This window comes from Equus quagga, chromosome 16, assembly GCF_021613505.1.
Source record: "Equus quagga isolate Etosha38 chromosome 16, UCLA_HA_Equagga_1.0, whole genome shotgun sequence".
Taxonomy (NCBI): Eukaryota; Metazoa; Chordata; class Mammalia; order Perissodactyla; family Equidae; genus Equus; species Equus quagga.
In genome coordinates, this window is record NC_060282.1 from 21,875,992 (window position 1) to 21,897,106 (window position 21,115).

Consider the following 21,115-nt stretch of genomic DNA (forward strand, 5'->3'; position numbering starts at 1 on the left):
TTGAGGACGTGGGATAAGAATGGACGTGTGCTGAAGTGACGTCCTGAAGTAGGCATGAGGGTGTGGGGTCTAGTGTACAAATGGATGCCTTGATTTCAAATAGGAAGACCCAGAGTTAGAAGAGAGAAAGCAAAGTAGGTGGGCCCCAAGACAAGGATGGTGGGATTATGGGGGGAAGATTGGGGAGCTCTGTTCTGCTGGCTCCTCTTTTCTTAGAAATAAGAATTAGAGGGCCAGCCCAGTGGCTTAGTGGTTAAATTCATGTGCTCCACTTCAGTGGCCTGGGGTTCGTGGGTTTGGATCCCAGGCACAGACCTACATGGCACTCATCAAGCCTTGCTGTGGTGGTGTCCACCACATGCAAAATAGATGGAAGATTGGCACAAATGTTAGCTCAGGGACAATCTTCCTCAAGCAAAAAAAAAAAAAAAAAAGAGGAAGATTGGCAACAGTTGTTAGCTCAGGGTGAATCTTCCTCACCAAAAAACACACACAAAAGAATTGGAGTTTCCATTCAACAGTGAGGATGGAGAGGAGGAGAGTGGGTGAGTTAGTGAATCAGGGACACATAATGGAGATGCCCTGGAGAAGTAAGGTCCTCTTGAGTTACTGTCCTTGAATTTTAGGGAAGACCAGTCACCACGGTTGTGTATTATTCTGTAGTCTTGTTCAGCTGGGCAGCTGTAGGTATTGAGTAGACAGAGCTGAATTTATATAAGGTTGGGGTTTTGTTAGGCAGATATCCATGTAAGCAGTCTGGCTTTATTCTCTAAACACTGGGACTCATCTATGATTACATATATGTTTTATGAGGATAAATCTGATGACAATGAAGAGGGGGAAACCTGCACACCGTTATGGTAGGTGATGAGAACCGGTTCTAAATTGCCTGTGTTTCAGCCACCCTGACATTTGGTGCCTACTTTCAGTTTGATGGAGTGTTCGAAGTCTGGCCCTTTCACTGGACTTGTATCTTTTCGTCCACAGGCCAATACTAACTTCCATTTCCATGAAAGGTGGAGGGAGCATGCCCCACCCCCTCCCCGAAGTCTTCAATAAACCATGCTCTGAGTCAGCAGTCTCTGAAAGGTTTGTGGCTCCCACAGCTAATTTTAAAACTTTTGTATATCACAGCGCACACATGTTATACCGACCTTTTTGGCTCAAGTGGGCCAACTATTTTCACGTATAAAATATATTTTATGAGTTAGATATATATCAAAAGGGTGTATTTTGCAAAGCCAGATAAAATTGCATTTTCAGCTAGAGAAATATCAAATATCGGAATAACCTCCAAGGACCAAAACAGCTAGGAACACTGTGTATTTTATTAAGTAGAGAGATCTAAAACAAAATCCATCGTGTGGGTATGTATAAAATATGTTTACACCAGAATAATCTGTCTTGAATGGCCTTCTCATGGCTACTTGCTCATGTCCTCAGGAGCCATGCAATGTCTTGATTTTGTTTTTTAAATTCTTATAAAGAAAAAAAATCTTTAAAAACTGTTTATTCCATTAAGCTGTGTCAGTTTTGTTCAGATTTGTTTCACCTGATGATACATTCATTTCTCAAGGTAACAAATCAGGAAAGCTCTGCTGACAAGGCTTACAATTAAGCTTGATATTAAATTCTTTAATCTCGAATTGTCACAAATAGATTAAAAGTCCATAGCAACTTTGTGGAAAAGTGTCTCCTGAAATGATACCTTTCTGTTTCTCTTTGACGGAAACTTCATTAAAGCTCACGTGAAAGATGATTATTTAGTAACGAACTTTGTGTCAGTCTTAGGGCGTGGGCATTCATTTGTCATTGAGTTTGGTACATGGGTTTTTAAGTTACTGTGAACCTGGTATTGATATGCCTAAGTCTCCACAAGTGCTGCTGAAAACACCTTTCTCTGTCCACCAGGCTGTTAGGTGTGGCCTCTACAATGTAAACTGAAATAGTTGGGTATGTGTCTGGGTTCCCTCTAACTCTTCAGATCTCTCTTATGCTTTCTCGCCTTCCTTTCCCTCTCTCTTTCCCTCTATCCTTCTCCCTTTCTCTCTCTGTCACTCAGACAGTCAATCAATAATTATTTACTGAGCAGCCACCACAGTGCTGAACACTGTAAACATGACAGAGTTAAGAGAAAACACAATTCTCACCCCCAAGAGCTCACAATTTGGGGAATAATGGGCAAATTGTAGTGTGTTGATTACCATGTCGGTTATAGATCTCATTAACTAGTACTTCCCTGGACAATGCATTTTCGTTAACATGTAAGTATAGCAAGTCACTTTAAGATTCCCTATTGAGTAATCCAAGGTGAATTAGAAAAACTAGGCAAAAAAAAGAACCCCACCCCCCACCAAAGGGGGAAAGCTTCTCTTCGGCATTAGCTCTATAGCTTCTGAGTCTGGCTGAATGCCAACAAAATGAGGCAGCGACAAGGATATGACATTTAACTACCTGGGAAGAAAGAAGCCTAATAAATTTTTGGCATTATTGTTACCATTAAGGAAAATAAGGACCTGGATAGAGATCTTCAGTGCAGCGCAGTCTTGGGTGAAGCCTGAATGTGTGTAAAAGCAAAGAAAGTGCTGAAGGTCACTCATCCGTCACTTCAGCCATACGTGTGTGTAGCTGGTAGTATAACACTATCATCAGTAACATTGTCAAATATTCAGGCGGCTGGAGAATAAATATGGAAGTCCTGTGAAAAGTAAAAGTGGGAATGGAAGAATGAATGACAGTGAACACTTATCTCTCAGTAAGATAAATGATTTCAAATGTGCCCTCCTTCAGGCCAGCTCTGACAGGTCTCTAACACAGAATCCTTTGCCTAATGTATCCTGCATCTGAGAGTTAGAGACTCTGTGCTCAGCCACTTCTGCTCAGCAAAGGGATGAAGGAAATAGACATGGCAGCCGATGTTAAAGGGGCTTAGCTCAAAGGGAGGATCAAGGGAAATGTGACAGACAGTGAGGGCTGGGTAGAGAGAACAGCTGCATGATGGATGTTTGGAAATGTGTGAAAAATTGGACAGTACAACAAATAAAATGGAGTAGGGGAAAACTCTACAATTTTTAGATCAGCATGCACAATGATGCTAGTTCAGACTAAAAGGAAAAAAAGTCAGGCATTCTTAAAGACTAGATGAGAGGTGAAGGAAAATAAATCTGTACATATATATTTAATATACATTTTAATTATATATCTACACAGAATCCAACAAACCTTTAGTGCCTGAGCAAATACAGATTGACAAAACTGATGGTGAATCTGTGCTACATACTAGGTTTACCCTTGTCCTAATTATTTTTTATGGATCACTACGCAGAATGGATATAAAAAAGGATGGCTTTAACCTTTCTCTCAGGCTGATTGGAGTTTTACTATCTTTTTGCTCTTCTCCTTTCTAAATCAATGAAAAAAAGTTTGTATAAGCAATAATAAATTGAGCCACTCTGACCTTTTGATATTTGGATAAAGCAAAAATGTAAGTGATTGTCTTTAGACATCTTATTGATGAATCTTCCAGAAAAGAAACAGCCACCTGGTTTTCTGACTACTTTTCCTGGGTATCTAGTCCTTTATCTCTTAATATTTTACCATCAACAGCCTGTATCTTCACAAATACCGTAGGGTCTGTGTTTTCAGAAACAGTCAATTCGTATAAGTTCCCTGGACTGAACATCAGTATATAGATTCCACTGAGCATTTATATTTTAAAATTATCTTTTTTCACTCCCTCTATCCTCATCCTAACAGTGTGGAAGAAAATCAGCTTGCATTGTGTGAGGGTACTTTTTCTTTCCCCGACAGTGCTAATAGCCATGTTTTGAAGTATCTCACACCCATGCAGTGTGATCTCTCTCCATGCCTGCCAGTTCCGATATTTCACTTGTAAAAATGTTCAGGTAGGCCTCCAAATGATTTAAATTGACTACATTTTCTGAAAAGTCAGGAATTTGAAGATGGAAAGATATTTTTGCATACACTTTTTCTTCTTTGCCAAAAGCTGGTGTTGCGTTTCAGCATATGGTTGTCATATGAGGTAATTAAATCATTTAGATTCTAGCAATGTGTTTATTTTAGGGAATAAAACAAGCAAATTATCCTAGGAATGCTCACCTTCACCTTCCGCAACTCCCGTCTCATCTCTGTAACACCTTCCCTAGAGAATATTTAGTGTGGGACCACAAAAAGCTCTTTCATATTGCTGACAATTACCTGAAATTATCAGTAATCATACAAGAGGCAATTATAACTCATAGAAGCACCAACATAATTATTACATCTTTTTCAGTGTTCTGAACTTCAGTGTACTCCAATAGCTCAAGCACAAACAATGTTGCTGTGGCTTTATTAGTTCAAATTATCTGGAATGCACAAACTAGATGTTAAATTACTTTATTTAGTTGTGACCAGTAAAAGCAAGTCCTAATTTTAAAAGTATACAGCATTAGACAATATATGACCCTCTTTCTTCTTATCATAATTGCAACGTGTTCATTAAGGTCATACAGTAAAGCAGGCCATCTTTGGGCAGAGCCAGATTAGGGATGCATATCTGATTTGCATCAGCATCCCTCAACTCAGAGTTGCAATCATCAAATATTGTATGATACTTGAAAGCAAAAGTACAGCCACTGTGCCTCTATATATCATCAAAAGAATCAAATCATCAAAAAGAATAAAACTGTGCTCCGTGTACTTTAGAATGGGCATAAATATATTGCGCTACATTAGTTGGGAAAATAGCCCCAGAAGACTTTAGATTTCTATGCAGGGGAAAGAATGTAAGGATGCTAGCCAGACTTGCATTGAAATGCTGATACAACTTAGGCTCATTCTTAAGTTTTAGCCATTTAGACTTTTTTTATTAATGGTTAATTGAAGATGTCAAGTGCCTGCCAAAATCCCTGTTATCTAGTAGGTACTCAGTAAATGGTGGCTCCTGTTATGTGTGAGATTTTGCTGGAGGATGCCCTAGAATTTGGTGGGAGTGGGAGATTAGCTTAGGGATGTGTAGAGAACCACAGATCTCCTAACACTCAGACAGCAGGACTTGGGAAAGGTGCTAGGTCAATTAGAAATCCATATAGGACCTTTTTTTGCCAGAGCTACTGAGAGACAACTCTCCCTTTTTCCTTGGGGTTGCTAGGCTGGTAGGGAGTGAGTCTAAGCTGCTGTTGACCATCTTCTTTGCTTTTTGGAGAGTGGGAGAGGGAGAGAAACAGAACCTGAGTGGCATTGTTAAAAGCCCCAAATTCGATCATGAATGAAGATAACATTTCCCAGTTATGTGTTGAGTTAATCACCTTCCTCCCCAACCCATTCTGAGGGTGGATGGGCAGGCAGGCATAAGCTAATTTAGAGTGGATTGAGTTGTAACTGAAATAATTCTTACAAACTCACCCATTCAAAAGCTAAGAAATTACCAGTGAATACTGGTTGATTTTATAACAATCTACAAATCTCTGGTGCCTTTGGAAACCACCTAATGTGTGTGTGACTGATTCTGATCTTTTATGTGACACATCACATCCTCCTGATGGGCAGGCACCAGCAGACACCATGGTCCCTGGGGTTTTGTCAATAATCCTGTGCTCTATAAGCACCTGGATGATACATCATTGGAATTCCTATAGGTTGCCCTTATGAGTGTGATAAACCTCTCTTCCATTTGTTAAACATTGCTCAGTCACTTACCATGTACCAAGAACTATTGTTAGCTATTAGCATTATAACCTTTAATCGGCTCTATAGCCCTAGGGGGATGTACTGTTACTATCTCCATTTTGCAAATGAGGAAATTAAGGTGTAGAGCACCAGTTAAGTAATTTTCCCAGTCAAGCAGCTGAGTAAGTGGTAGAGCTGTGATTGACCCTCAACCTGACTCCAGGACACTGATATAACCACCATGCAGTGGCATCTGTCTGTGCACTCGAATAGTTTGGGTTCATATTTGTTTGGAATCACTTTAGATTATCTTGCCTTTTTTTCCCCCAATTCCTTTTTTCTCTTGGGCTACTAGTATGTCTAACACCCATTTTGAGCTAGGAATCATTCAGAAATTAAAATGGTTTCTTCCCCCACTGATTATTTGTGTGTGGGGTATTCACCCATATAAGGAAAATAAGAGTCAGCCTAAAAAGACAGTTCTAGATTGTCTTGGAACTGTCTTGGAATTTGGAACATGTAGAAATATAGCCTTTGCACAAATCCTGTTAAAATATCAATAGTTTGGCTGAAACAAACAAATAAAAGTTCAATGATAGCAAAGAGCCATGAATTAGATTTAAGGAAAAATGAGTCAACAGGAAAAGACGGTTGGAAACCAGAACATTCATGGTCCAAAGACGGAGAAATAGAAATTTCTGCACTCTGTTAGGAATCAAGCTGCCCTGCTGTACCAAGGACAGTTTTCTGTATTCCCAGAGCTCCTAAGAGTCCCTGCACTGAGTAACTGTGTATGTTTAATGTGAGCAGCATGTTGTAAACAAGATAAAACATTTATACAAAATTGAGATGACATGAGAACAGCCAAAACCAACCTTAAAAAAATAGTTCAAAAGCAATTGTAAAGTGCTGTTAAACCAGAACATAATACTACGATATAAACTATGTAAATAGTACCCACGAGATAGAGGGCAAGAACCAATAACTATGTGACAGAGATAACAAAAGTTTGGAGAAGTCAGTGGCAAAGTATACATATTATTCAGCCTTAAAAAAGAAAGAAATCCTGCCATATGCGTCAACAATATGACCCTGGAGGACATTATGCTAAATGAAATAAGCCAGTCACAGAAGGACAAATACTGCATAATCTCACTTATATGAGGTATCTAAAATAGTCAAACTCGGGGCCAGCCCCGTGGCTGAGTGGTTAAGTTCCAGCGCTCTGCTTCGGTGGCCCAGGGTTTGGATCCTGGGTGTGGACATGGCACCGCTCGTTAGGCCATGTTGAGGTGGCCTCCCACATGCCACAACTAGAAGGACCCACAGCTAAAATATACAGCTATGTACTGGGGGGATTTGGGGAGAAAAAGCAGGAAAAAAAAAAGATAGGCCACAGTTGTTAGCTCAGGTGCCAATCTTGAAAAAAATAAAGTAGTCAAACTCTTACAAACAGAGTAAATAGGTGGTTGCCACAGGTTGCGGGAAGGGGAAATGGGGAATTGCTTTCCACAGGTGTGGATATAAAGTTTCAGTTAAGCAAGATGGATAAGTTCTAGAGATCTGCTGTACAACAGTATGCCCATAATTAACAATACTGTGTTGTGCACTTAAAATCTGTGAAGAGAGTAGATCTCATATTTAATGTTCTTACCGGAATAATTTTTTAAAAGATCAAGGAGCAGGCGGCTGCAGAAACATGAATTGCTCTGTATTTGAACTTTTCCCAAGGGCCTCAAAGAGCTCTCTTAGCAAAGTCATGGCTCCAGCCTGGATGGGGAATTGGAGGAGGCTGTTGGGAACCACAGTTCTCACATCTGTCTCTGTGGCTCACCCTTTATGAGAACAGAATTTCAGAACTGCAAATCCTTTCTAAGGAGAGCACCCAGAGTAGGATTTTGTAAGTATCTTCAGGGGCCAGCAGGGCTACTAGAAGGAGGGGCGAGGCCTTTGGTGTACTGAAGAGTCCAAGTCTTGAGTAAAGGTGTTCAAAGCACCATGCTGGTTAAACAAAAACCCTCTATGGGCAGGGTTTGGGCCTCACCAGTTGGTGACTGCTGGCTAGAGTAAGTGAGAAGGGATTGAGGTTTCACACACCAGAATTGGGGAGGGGGGCGGGAAGTAAGAAATGCTGGGATGGGAAGAGGGACTTGTCAAGGAGGAAGGTCTCAAGAAGGGAGAACCAAAATGAACAGGGCTTCATCAGCAGACCTGTCCACACATCCTTACTGAGCACTGCCTGAGTATGTTAGATTCTGGGACTTTTGGCTTCTGCTCCCATACTACAGTCGTCCCTCAGTATCCGTGGGGAATTTGTTCCAGGACCCTCTGCAAATACCATAAGCCGTGGATGCTCAAGTCTCTTTGTTGGCTCTCTGTATCCATGGGTTCCATACCCATGGATTCAACCAATCATGGATCGTGTATGGTTTACAATCCGAGATTGGTTGAATCTGTGGATGCAGAACCTGCGGATACCGAGGGCCGACTGTATCTGGCTGCTCTGCGAAGGGGCTGACATTAAATGTAGGTGGTCTTTCCTCAATGTACAAACACAGACTAATTTAGTAATGCTATTTTCCCAACTTTCAGGTTTTTCTCTCTTAAATTGATCTTAATCTTTATCATACTACAACTAGCTCCAGGTATGCATCTAATATAACCTGTGGTTGTCTGTATTTAATTATATTATATTGAATAAATATTTCATGTGCAAAGAGCACAATGACTCACAGATGGTCTACAACCTGAACACTTTGTGAGCCACGTTAAACACGTTATAGACAACTGGAGAATGAATACGTCTTTGACAGTGTGTTAGTCCTCCTTGTCCTGCAGCCATGAAGACAGTGACTGCATGAGGATGCCTGCCTCATAGATGGTGCTCAATAAATATTTGCTATGAATTAATGGCAGTGAGGAAACGAATGACTCATGGGACTCCCTTCTGCCTCCTCCAGAGCCTGCTGTAAAGTCGATCTGAAAATGGGAATAATGCCTTTCTCCACAGCTGCTCTGAGGAGAATTGAGAGAATGCGTAAGAAAGTGCTTTGTAAGCAAACAGCACTACATACAGGTTTAAAATTCCTACTATGGTCCCACAACTCATTTTAGTGCACTCCATGGTCAACCATTAGAAAGTAGCATGGGAACTTAAAAAATAGCTTTAAATGTGGGTGAGTAGGGAAGCTCACTGGCCTCAAACACTGTTATAAATTTGAAGTTCAGCCAACAGGTGTGTTTACCTGGCCTGCCTAGTACTTGAAACATTTTACTTATGCTAGTTGCCAGCATTAATAATGGAAATTTTCACTTAAAATAGGAATTTTAGGTGATTCTTAGAAACTCAGATTTTCTGGAAACTTTGGACCTGAATCCCCACATAGAAATAATAGGCTGGAATGGAGTGGTGGAGGCTCCCTGGAGGAGGGGCATTCTTTTTGCATTAGCCGTGATTTATTTAGTGTTGATCTTAGAGCTTTATTTTCTCTCCTTTTGGCCTTCTCTGCTCATTCACATTACCTGTCTAGCCCCTCTAGGCAGCCGAATTTGTGGGTTTTGCCCAGGGGCTCTGTCACCACTATATCCCCCAAACTTCCCCTGCTCCCAGCTGTCCCAACTGAATTATTTGCCTTAGAGGCATTCTCTTCTTTTCTCTCTGGAGCAACAAAATCCTGTCCTTCTTTTAGCGGCCTCTGTGTTTGACCTGGTCTTTACTGTAGCACATATATAGGAATATTTATTTTCACGGTTTGTTTGTTGTAGGGTACATGTGTTTGTGGGTAGGGGGAGCTGCTTTTAGAAACATCTTAACAGAGTAGTTATAATTTTACAGCCTAACATGTACCCTGTGAGCCGTGTTGACCATTTATAATCCCCACAGCTTTTCCTGTATTCTCTGACTTTAATATTTCTTAATAGATGTATTCATCTATTAAGGATGTAAACTCCTTTTCCTTTAAATTTGCAACTCTATTCATCTTTACTGGGGTATTTATATATTTTATTTATAAAATATTTAAATCTCCTCTGTTTGGGTTAGCTGCATTTGGGATTGGCAGATTATTTAGTTTTTATGGGCTCTGGTTTTGCAAGGGAAAACTCAAATGACTAGTGCATGTTTGAAATACATGAATACTATTTGTTAGTATTTACTATGCCAAGACAGTTGACTTTGCTGTGGAGAAGTAAAGATGGTCTTTGCCTTCAAGGTGTTCCGAGTCTAGCGAAGGAGATATACATATGGCATAACTACAAGGGAAAATGATACAAGTGCTTAATAATATTAAAATTAACTGAACTTTGGATAGCCTCCAACAGTGTACAAAATGTTCTTCACGTGTTTTACTTGATATGCGCAAGAACATTGCAGAGGAAGGAATAATTACAACTGGTTGGAAGACTTGGAAGAAGTTTCATGTAGGAGATGATGTTTGAATTTGGCTTTGAGGGATAGTCTAGCCTGGACAGTGCAGAAGACGTGAGAGAGGGGTGCATCCCAAGCCAAGAGAATGACATTAGCATATCAAGAGGCACAGAAGGGCAAGTTATGGTTGGATATGGCCAGCAGATTAGTAGAGATGGATCTTAGAAATGAGGGAAGATTGTTCTGGACAGTTTCATTGGAAAAGTGACTGGGACTAGATCATGGAGAACTCTGAGTGCCATGCTAAGGGTTTAAGCACTGAAATGAAAAACTCAGTGCGTCTGACAACAGTCTGGTGATTTTCCCTCCCTTTGTTCTGGTCTCATAAAAATACTGTTTATTGAGTGTCTGATATGGCCCTGTTTCAATGCAAGCTGATATGTGTTTGAGTTCTCTAGGATTTGTTCAGTTGTGAGTGATAGAAAGCTAAACTATTTTCTTCAATCAGTCAAATAATGGGGTAGATATTTATTTGTTCACAACATCGAAAAAGCTGATCGTAGCTCTGGCATGGCAGATCCAGGGCTCACATAGTGTCATGTATCCCATCTTTTAGTTCTGTTTTGTGTTTTTTGCTTTCCTCTCCTGCAAGATTTCTGCATGTGGCAATTCCCAACCTCCAGTCCGGTAGACAAATGTCTCTTTCCTGGAAGTTCCTACCGAAGTCTTTAGAGTGAAGGAACCACTCTGATTGTATTCATTTGCCCAAATGAAATGTGGACCTGGAAGTGTTAGGTGCCCCCAAGGAAAACGTAGATCCTATTTCCAGATGAAAGGGAATGGATGCAGAATTGGATGGCAAAAAATGCCCGCCAAATGCTCCATTCTTCTCTCTTAGAAAAATCCAACTGCTGATTCATTTATTCATTTACTTACTAGCTTATTATTTAGCATTGGAGGCTCAGATTGCAATGATAAACAAAGGGCAAGTTTGATTTGTTGGTCAGTCAGTCTGAAAAATAACAAGTTTTTGCAAAGGCCAGTGCTGTGTTCGGTGCAGATGTGGAAGTGTCCCTGTTGTGTACTTTTACAAAATAAATGGCTACTTCTAAAATCATGACAATGGGAAATGATTTGACAACAACCAAATCGTGTCTGTTTAATTTCCTAGTAGCTGATCTATATGGCATTGTAAAGCTCAGTGCAAACCTTCATTCTGTTGTGGATTTTGTGTTGCATTGTGTTAAGAAATATTAAAAAAAAATTTTTTTCCCTTTACTTTAGAGCTTGCTATAGAAGCTTGAATATAGAGCTTTAAGAAAGAGAGTGGCTCTTCAACTGGAACTATAGCGTTGCTAGGGCCCCGCCATGATAATTGACACAGTAGAGGTTCAGCAAACATTGCTCTGAAGTTTGCATTATCAAATCTACCCAGATTTTCCAATCCACAAAACGTCTATTCAAGCACTATTTTTTAACATTGAGAGATTTCTAAATTTGTCAATTGACCTGCTAGACACTGCATATTATGTTGCCTAAAATAACACCGTAAACTGTAGGGGGAAAAGTGGAATTGTCAAATCACCTACAGTTTTCAACGGTTTTCTCTTTCATATGAACATTTCAATTTCAATTGCTGTCAGTTCCTCTAAATAAGAATCGATCTTTTTTCCGCCTTCCTATTCCCATTATTCTGAGTGCTTTCCAGGGAAATGACCAAATTAAATTAATCTCTCCACCTTTCAGTTTTTGTATTTATTTATTTATTCTTTTCTAATTTGGTGAATTTATTGCACTAAGACATCCCTTTTGTTAACAGTTCAATTTCCTTCTGCCGTTCTAGATGAGTTGTCAATGATAAGCAAAGTAATTTTTGAATTCCAATAGGTTCTTTGTGAAGAAAAATATAATATCCCAAACTGTCACAGTCAATTTATTTTTTAAATGACAGCAGTGTTGTTAATACCTTTTAACTTGGATTTCCTGAGGAACTTCAAGCTTTAGTAGTTTTAAAATCAGTAGAAAAGTAACCGCATTCACACTTTCTTTGCTTGGAGGAAATGCATTCTGTCTACTGAACATTGTGAGTTATTAGCGTTTTTAACTATTGACCCAAGCCTTAGGAACTCTATAAAGAACTGTTAAATGAATAAATAGTGCTCCCCTGTCCCATTTTTTTTTTTTTTTTTTTTTTTTTTTGGAGTAGTTGGAGAGGTTTGGGGCATTTAATGCCAGGTAGAGCTAGGCTGTAATATCTAAACTTGACCAGTAGGTGCCACTTTCTAACATATGATATCCCCTTGTCCACTGACTATGGCCAAGCAAAGTATACCCTGTATGAAGGGGTGCTTTCATTTGATTTATCATATGAATGCCTCCTCCTAGAAGTTCAAGCTTGAGTTATATAAATGAAATTATCACCCTACTTCATAGGCAGTAATGGAATATTATAAAAGAAACCTCCATAAATATGTAGAGTTCCTTTTGTTTTTAAAAGGATTGTGGTACTGAACAGTCAGTCAGTGAAATACCTCCTTGTTTCTCAGTGTGGTGTGCATCAAGATCACATGACATGCTTGTCACTGAAGGTCCCTGGGCCCTACCCTAAGCCAAGTGAGGCACAATTTTTTTAGATGGGGAGAGTGGTGATTACCAAGCTTCCCAGGGGATTCTTCTGTAAAGTGAAAATTGAGAACCGCTGTTATAAAGATTACTGATGATTGGAAAGTACTGGCCCAACACACATTTATGGGAAGCTTTCCCATTGAAATGATGCAAGTGTGGAAAGAATTGTGTACAGGTGGTCCTCAACTTAACAATAGTTTGACAATGATTTTTTGACTTTACAATAGTGGGAAAGCAATATGCATGCATTCAGTAGAAACTGTACTTCTAATTTTGAGTTATGATCTTTTCCCAGGCTAGCGATGTTCAGTCAGATACTCTCATGATGCTGGGCAGCGGCAGAGAGCCGCAGCTCCCAGTCAGCTGTGCGATCACAAGGGTCAACAACCAATACACTTAGAACCATTCTGTACCCATGCAGCCATCCCGTTTTTCACTTTCAGTACAGTATTTAATAAATTACATGAAATATTCAATGATCTATCATAAAATAGGCTTTGTGTTAGATGATTTTGCCCAACTGTAGGCTATTGGAAGTGTTCTGAGCACGTTTAAGGTCGGCTACGCTAAGCTCTGATACTCGGAGGTTGGGTGTGTTAAATGCATTTTTGACTTAGGATGTTTTCAACTTACGGTGGGTTTATTGGGAAAACCCCATCATAATTTGAGGAGCATCCGTATATTTATATAGATGCGTGTGTGTGTGTAACTACTTTAGCTTGCACAGATAACTCTCATCCTCAATATTATCATCTTTAAATATCAATATTATTCACTATTATTGAAATAATTTGTTACACTTTATGTATAATGTTACACTTTAAGGTACAATAATGCATTATTATATAGATATCACCTTTCCATCAAGATTTATAATCTAAGACAATAGTCATTGTTAGATATTTAGGACATATGGGAAGAAGAGAAATCAAAGAAATTAAATATTTAAATTACATATAAATTAACTTAAAGCTGTTCATGATGTTACATTTTAATTAGAAAACAAACAAAACATAATCTGGACTTCATGATACAAAAGTTGTCAGAGAAGGGTTGTGTGTGTATGTGGGCACGTGTTTTTATGTAATGTTCAATTTTGAGTTTGGGGGATATTGTGTCTAGGATTTTTACCAAACTGTATACTTCTGCATTTCAGAAGTAGGGCCATTTCAAAACCAGAATGTGTATAGATATAGCCATTCCTGCCGTCAAATAGTCAAAGCCAGTTTCATGAAGAAACAATAAAATTTCTGTTTCTTGGGGAAGTGGTTTCTGAAACCCTCCTGCTATTTTGCTGCACTTCAGGTCCCAGCCAGCCAGGCCCACTCCCACTCCTTGCTCCAACCACCACTCGGTCTAGCCTGGGGGTTTCATCAGGATAGACAAGGTGACTGTTTTGGCTATAAGTCAATCCTTGAGGGTTAAATATTATTAAATTTTGGATAGTTGGCAAAATCCATTCACACCAGAATTTTAAAGTTTTACTGTAATTGTTTGGTACTTACTGGATACAAACACACAGATGCACATTTCAGTAGATTTGTCATCTTTTGCACCTTCATTGAAGATCAATTCAGAATCACCCAAGAAAGTAATACTTTTTTTTTTTAATACCAATTATTAAACCTTAGGGGAAGAAGGCTAATATTCTTGGTATATTTTTTACCATCCTTTTGCCTCCCAAGTGGCAACTTACTGTCAATATTTAGACCAGAGCATTATTAAGAATATGAAATGTTATTACAGAGCAGATTTCATAAGCAATTTGATCCCTTGCTTCGGTATGATGCCAGACTTTCAATCATGTTGTAACATTAAAGTTCCATTTTTAATGTTGCCTGGGTCTGGAATTATGTTCAAAGTTGAAGAATAAAATGAGTTTGGAGAAAATACATTCATCCCTTTCATTCGTATCTCTACCTCTGTCATGCCCACATTTCTGACTGCTCACAGGGATTTGGTTGAAAACAAGACAGTGTGTATTGAGTGAGCACTTGCTGTGTGCCCAGAACTCCCCCCGTATTTAACAATAATGACAAGAATCAACCTCCTGCCCAAAATACAAAAAACTAGTACAGATATGTCGTGATTGTGCAAGTGACGTTGAAGTCAGAATATAAGATGACGTGGAGATGTCATTCTTCCTTCATCTTATTAGACATGCAGAAATCATAGACAAATTGAAATGGCATTAACAAATCACAGTTTGTTATTAGTTGTGAAAATGGTGACTTTATAGATGGCAAAAATACGAAACACCTTTGGGAGAAGTCTGCTTTAATCTTGAATTCATTAATTCGTAAGAGAAGGAAGATTATTTTGTTTGGGCGCTTGTTCAACCAAGCAGGCTTCACTCTCCTTTTGAGAGAAAATAAGATCTGGCCTTAGAGAATACTTCTCTCATAAATTAGAGAGACGTTTGGGTTATTTTCCACTTGTTTCTAGGTCTAGGTCTATATTCTATACAGTAGCTAATACATACTTAACTATTGGTCTTGTAGTTCAGAATTCAAATCCCAATTGGCTCTGGAACCTTGGGCAAATCACGTAGCCTTTCTAAACCTATTTTTTCATCTAAAAAATAGGAATGATAGGGAGTAAATGAGATTATTGTACCGTACTTGGCATCAGGCAAGCCTTCAAAATGTGCTCTGTAGTAGATCTTGTCTTGTTACACCTTCAAGGAGTTTACAATCTAGTATTTAAGACAGGACATGTATTCACATGGTCATAATTTAATACAAGGTGGAGTTCAGAAGAGAGAGAGATCACCTCTAACCTAGAAGACTTAGAGGATGATGTGGCATTTGACCTGAGCCTTGAATAAAATGAGTAATGTTTGAACAGGTAGGGACGACTTCCTAGGGGGAGGGAGTTACACAAGCAGAGCTACAGAGATGAGCAAGGATGAGATACCAGTGAGGTGTTCAGTGTGGCTGCATTGTAGAATTTGTGAAATACAGCAATGTGAGGGAAGACTGGGAAAAATGAAGTTGGTTATAGCTAGACTGATTATCTAGGACCTGGAATGCTTCATGTTCAAAAGTTTGGTCTCTGAGCCATGAAAAATGGATTCTCATTCTCATCTTTTGGAGGGGTGCATGGCCAGCTCATTTATAACCACCTGCGAATGAAGCCTCACCCCCCCACACGGCTTCATGGTGGCAGATGATATGTGGCAGCAATCCAATGGCTGAAGCTTCCTGAATAGCTCTGAACTTCTGTATTATCCAGCTGGTCACACTTTCCACCACACCTATGTAATCATCAAGAAATAGAAGCCATTTTTTAGGTGGGCTAAGTTAAAGGCAAATGTTTTCTAAATTGACTGTGACTAATTTTTTTGTAAATAGTGTTGGTCTAGGAAACTATCAGAGGAATGTGACCCTAGTGCCTGTCAGCGAGCATTAGTGACAGTATCAAGTACACATGACTCTTGATGCTTCAAGTCATTACTGAGGGCTTATTTCATCCATTTATGGTTTTAGAAAACTCAGACCAAGAGATTGTGTAGCTTTTTCTAAATCTTGTAAACATTGTTGACTTAGTGGCAGGTTGATCTTATCCCAGTTTCCCTTTTCCCATGAAAAATTGGGAAATAATGCAGATACATGGAAGACTTGGAAAATCAGGCAGGATTTGCCTAGAGGGAATGGGCCCCTCCAAAATGATCTGTAGTCTGACCTAAATTTGGGTTCAGGAGATGTTTTATTAGAGACCGAAGCCAAAGTAAGAATTCAAAGTTCTTAAGTACTGAAGGACATAAAAAATGAGTAAGTTATTAAGTTTCTTGATTATTAAGTTTCTTGGTAATCAAGATATTAAAAAAAGATAAAGCTAAGTCACTGATTAGTGGATAGAAATAATCAGGAGTAGATAAAGAGTTAGGAGTTCAGGAAATTTCTGGGATCGACAAGGTGTCAGCTTTCAAAGCTGGAGCTTCGTCTACCTCATGTTGCCTTCTCTGGTTCCATCCCGCTAGTATATAGGGACCAGTGTTCTCTACCTAGACCATAGGTGTGACCATGGGTATGGACACTGCGTTAGTGACTGGAGCAGTAAGCAAGAAAGCTAACTTTTACTGAAAGGTTCTTTCTAGGGATAACAATGAGATTGAGGTGCTAATGGATGATAAGGCCAAGGAACCAAGGAATACTCAAATTCTGTTCAGGGGCCTGAGGAAGATATTCCAGTAACTGCAAAATGGAGAGCAAAGTAATGCATCATTTTTGGCTGTGACTTCACCTCAAATCCTGATGTTGAGAGCTCTAGTAATTGAGTGAGTGCACAAAGAACATTCTGTTTTTCTAAGCTGATGGACATACTAGTATCTGGCTGTGAGTTACAAAAAGCCCAGTTAAGCAGCGGCTCAAGACATGGTTGACTTTTCTCACGTTATGAAGTCCAGAGTATGCAGTGCATGACTTACTCACAGATGTACCATATCTTCAACGTCACAGGCTCCCTCTGCCTTTCTCTTCTGCCTTCCTTATCATAAGGCTTTTTCTCTTCATGGTTTCGGTTCTAGTCAGCATATTTGCATGCCAGGTAGGAAGAGGGATAAGACTCAAAGGCCAAATGCGAGTGCCAGAAGAGTCTGCCCCCTTTAAAAATGGTTTTCCTGGAGGCAAGCCTAACCACTTGCACCTCTCTCTCTTGGACTAGAACTCAATCTTGTGGTTAGTGGCAAAGGATCCTGGGAAGTGTAGTTTGCACATTGCTGCGCTGAAAAAAATTACAGTTCTGTTCATAAGAAAGAAGGAGAGGATGAATATTGGAGAAGCCAGTAGCACCAGTTGCCAAGGCTAGTCAAGTCTAAATAACTTCAGAATGAGGTGGGCCCTGAGACTTGCTCAGCCTCTGTTCCTGCTCACCATATCCAATCTCAGATTCTAACCCTGTGTCACCCTATTCCAACTAGTGCCAGGCGAGACAGGGGTTGGAACTGGAAAGAGTCATTCAGAGAGAGGAAGCTCACGTATACCTTCTTTATTAGTTTTTTGTGCCAATTGTAACAAATTACCACAAACCGGGTAGCTTAAAACAACAGAAACTTATTCTCTTGCAGTTCTGGATGCCAGAAGTCTGAAATCTTACTCAGAGAAACTGACAGAGTGCTGCACTCCCTCTGAAAGCTCTAGGGAAGAACCTGTCCCCTGTTTCTCCTAGCTTCTGGCACCTGTTAGCATTCCTTGGCTTGTGGCCACATTTCTCTCTGCTCTGTCTTCATGTTGTCTTTTCTTCTGTGTCTGTGTATGTATGTGTCTTCCTCTCTTCTGTGTATCTCAAGTCTCCCTGTACCTTTCTCCTATGAGGACACTTGTCATTGGATTTAGAGCCCACCTAAATAATCCAGGACGGTCTTATCATCTCAAGATCCTCAATTAGATCTGCACTGATCCTTTTTTCAAGAAAGTTCACACTCACTGGTTCTGGGGATTCGGACATGGGCATAGCTTTTGGGGGCCACCATTCAACCCAGTATGCCCTCTGCTAAGCACTGAGTTTTCCCAGGTCAGCATAAACCTTTTAGAGATAGAAAATCAAAGGCACATCCACCGTATGGTCTCACCAGCTGTATATTTGTGCAGAGACTAGAGAGAACGATTAATAGCCAGGTCACCTTGCACTTGTGGTGAACTTTGTAGGGTTGTTTTGAGGGTTAGTCAGACCTAGCACTAAGTATGTTTTCAGTAAAGAGAGTCTATTCGTTATTACTGTATTGCTGTTATCTGGACACAGACAGGAGTGTGCTGTTTTGCTGTGGGCTGAAGAGGCTCATGCAGGACTGCTTTGTAGATATTAACCTTTCCTTCCCACTCAGCTATGGCCTCGGGATATAGATGAGGGCATAGTGCATATGAATTTCATAATATGCTGACAGGAAAAGACCAGAGAATAAGAGGCAAGGGAACGGCTGACTTAGATGGTGGCAGGGATGGGGTAAGCCAAGGAAACCGTGTGACATAGGCTATTTCTAGGGGATGGGTAATCCAAGAAACTGTTGCTGAGGACTTTGGCTTTGGGACATCCCAAAAAGATAGTTAAATGAGGAGGTTTGGGGTATGATCTCCACCCTGTATGGCCAACTTGCAAAATTAGTGTTACTGCTCCTTTCAGACTCTATAGAATCACCTCAGGCAACCATTTTGTGATTCGATTAATTTTTCTTTTGTTTTTGCTTTAGATGTTTGTTTTAATTGGATTTTCCCTGGGGCAGAAAAAGAGGTGATCATTATGGAGGAGGACTGACAAGAGAGAAGGAGAGAGGAGAGAGATGGCGGCAGTGTTGTGATGCTTCCTTCTGCCACCAGGTGGAACTTGGTTTCTGATTCAATGTTTAGTCTCCAAACAGTCTCCTCAGTTTCCTCAGAAATGATGAAAGGCAACATAATCTTGAAACAAATGGCCAACTTTCCGTGGACTCTTTATGCTTTAAGGATGAATTTTGGCCTTACTGGAAGTTCTGTAGACGATCGGAAGAAGGGCCTGGCATGATGAGCCTTAGAAGTGGTGTTGGCTAGTGGAAAGGGAGCCCTGAGCACATTTATCCTTTTCATGAAGTTAGTTAAATTAATAGATGACTCTCATACTTTTCCATGAAAGCACCTTGCCTTTTAAAGACCCAGTCCCAGCTACAGAAATAATCACTTAAGTTTCTTAATTTCCTTTCATAATGCACTCTTTTCTAGTGTTAAGCCAAATTGCAGTGCATGATACATTTTCTTTTACTTGCAAGAAATCCCCACAGACAGCATTAATGGATTTATTTTAAATTGTTGTTTGTAAAATGAAAGCAAACTCCAAATAATTATATAAAATTGTTTTTTAATGTTTGCATAATTCTTTCATCATTAAAAGCCACCAAGCCCTTTAATGTTGAGGCAGAACCATCCATTGAACATAAAAAATTGTTACCTTGATGCTTTTAATATCTCTGCCTCACACACACACAGGCATTCTCTGCTCCGTGTGGTTATTTATAGTGCTTGTCACATTAGCGGCTTATTCTGACAAATGTATTATTTTGGCGTGAACTTCAATGAGAGAGGGAGAAAAAAAATCTATCCTGAAACTTCCTGGAAACCAAGCCTACATACTCGGCCTGCTGTTGAGAATTGGACAATCATGCTACTCTCACTTTATCTTTTGAGAATCCCTTAGTGATGCTGTTCTTAGCCCTTACTGTTTTCAGAATCATCCTCTGCATGCTGGAAAAGCCTACAAAATTAAGGATCAAGGAGTGGCTTTTAAGATGTCTTCCTCCAAATTGCAGAGGGGGTTCAGGAGTTCAATAGATATTTGCTTTGAATTCAGGTTTGTATACATTTTTACTCACTGAAAACTGTAATGAAAGTGTGCCCTTCAATGTATTCCAGATTTGAATATACTGGAGACCATTGGTGCTTCAACTTGCCCTGACTTGTGCAGGGCTATTAGAGAAAAGCTTTTCATGTCATTTGTTTCATTGACATCTAACCTAAGATTGTAAGGCAAGCTGCTAAATAATTGGAAATGATTCTTTCTTTTTTTTTTTTGATCTCTATGAATCGGGACATTCATCAGGAAATAACAAGCAAAAATAAACTACTAATGCTGATATGCATTTGTCTTAGATAAACCAAGATTTCAAATTTTGTATTCATCAAAACAGACTCACCAGCCTTTTGAATTGACTGACTTTATTATAAAGAGATGTTACAAATTTGAACTTATTTGTATGTTCAAGCTACTGAAATACCACCTCTGTCTGTTATAATACAGTCCCTAGAAGATATTGTTTTAAAATAGCTCCCTAATAAGCGAACTAACAAAACAGTTAAAAGTGTAGCCTTGCCACTCAAAGTGTGGTCTATACTCCAGCAGCCTGGAAGTTGGTTAGAAACGCTAAGCTTTGACCCCACCCCAGACTTATTGAGTCGGAATCTGCATTTTAACAAGATCCCCAGGTGATTCATGTGCGTGGTTAGTTTTGGAAGCACTGCCCTGGACTAAACAGTAAAAGTTTCTGCTAATAAACTTGTAGTCTATAAGTGTAACCCATTATCACCCATAAATATATATTGGAAAGGTGCTTTCGAAATGTCACTCAGAGGGCTGATGTCCAAGCTGGATAGATTCCCAGGCCACATCCACAAAATGATGCTTTAATAGGTCTTGTGGGGAAGAGAAATCTGTATATATTTTAGAAAACTTCCCAGGCAATTGTGGTGAGCAGCTAGTTTTGTAGAAACAAGACGTTGGGAGAATGCAACATGAAACTGGCAGTTTTTAAAGTTTGGGTGGAGAAAGAATAGGTAAACAAAAGGTTCACATGGAGAAAACAGCTCATGCTAGATTGGCTGTAAAGTACCAAATCCTAATCATTCAGAGGCCATTGGAGAAGGACACGAGAAAATGGAAATGATGGGAAAGTGGCTAGAGAGGCATTCCATCTGTCCCATTTCTGTTGGT

At 39.7% G+C, this 21,115-nt stretch overlaps 1 protein-coding gene across 3 annotated transcripts in view; it reads left to right on the forward strand.

Annotated features, from left to right (window-relative positions):
* Positions 1-21,115, forward strand: part of SAMD12 (sterile alpha motif domain containing 12) — a 382,037-nt gene that overhangs the window by 80,038 nt on the left and 280,884 nt on the right. The gene's annotated exons all lie outside the window — the stretch shown is intronic.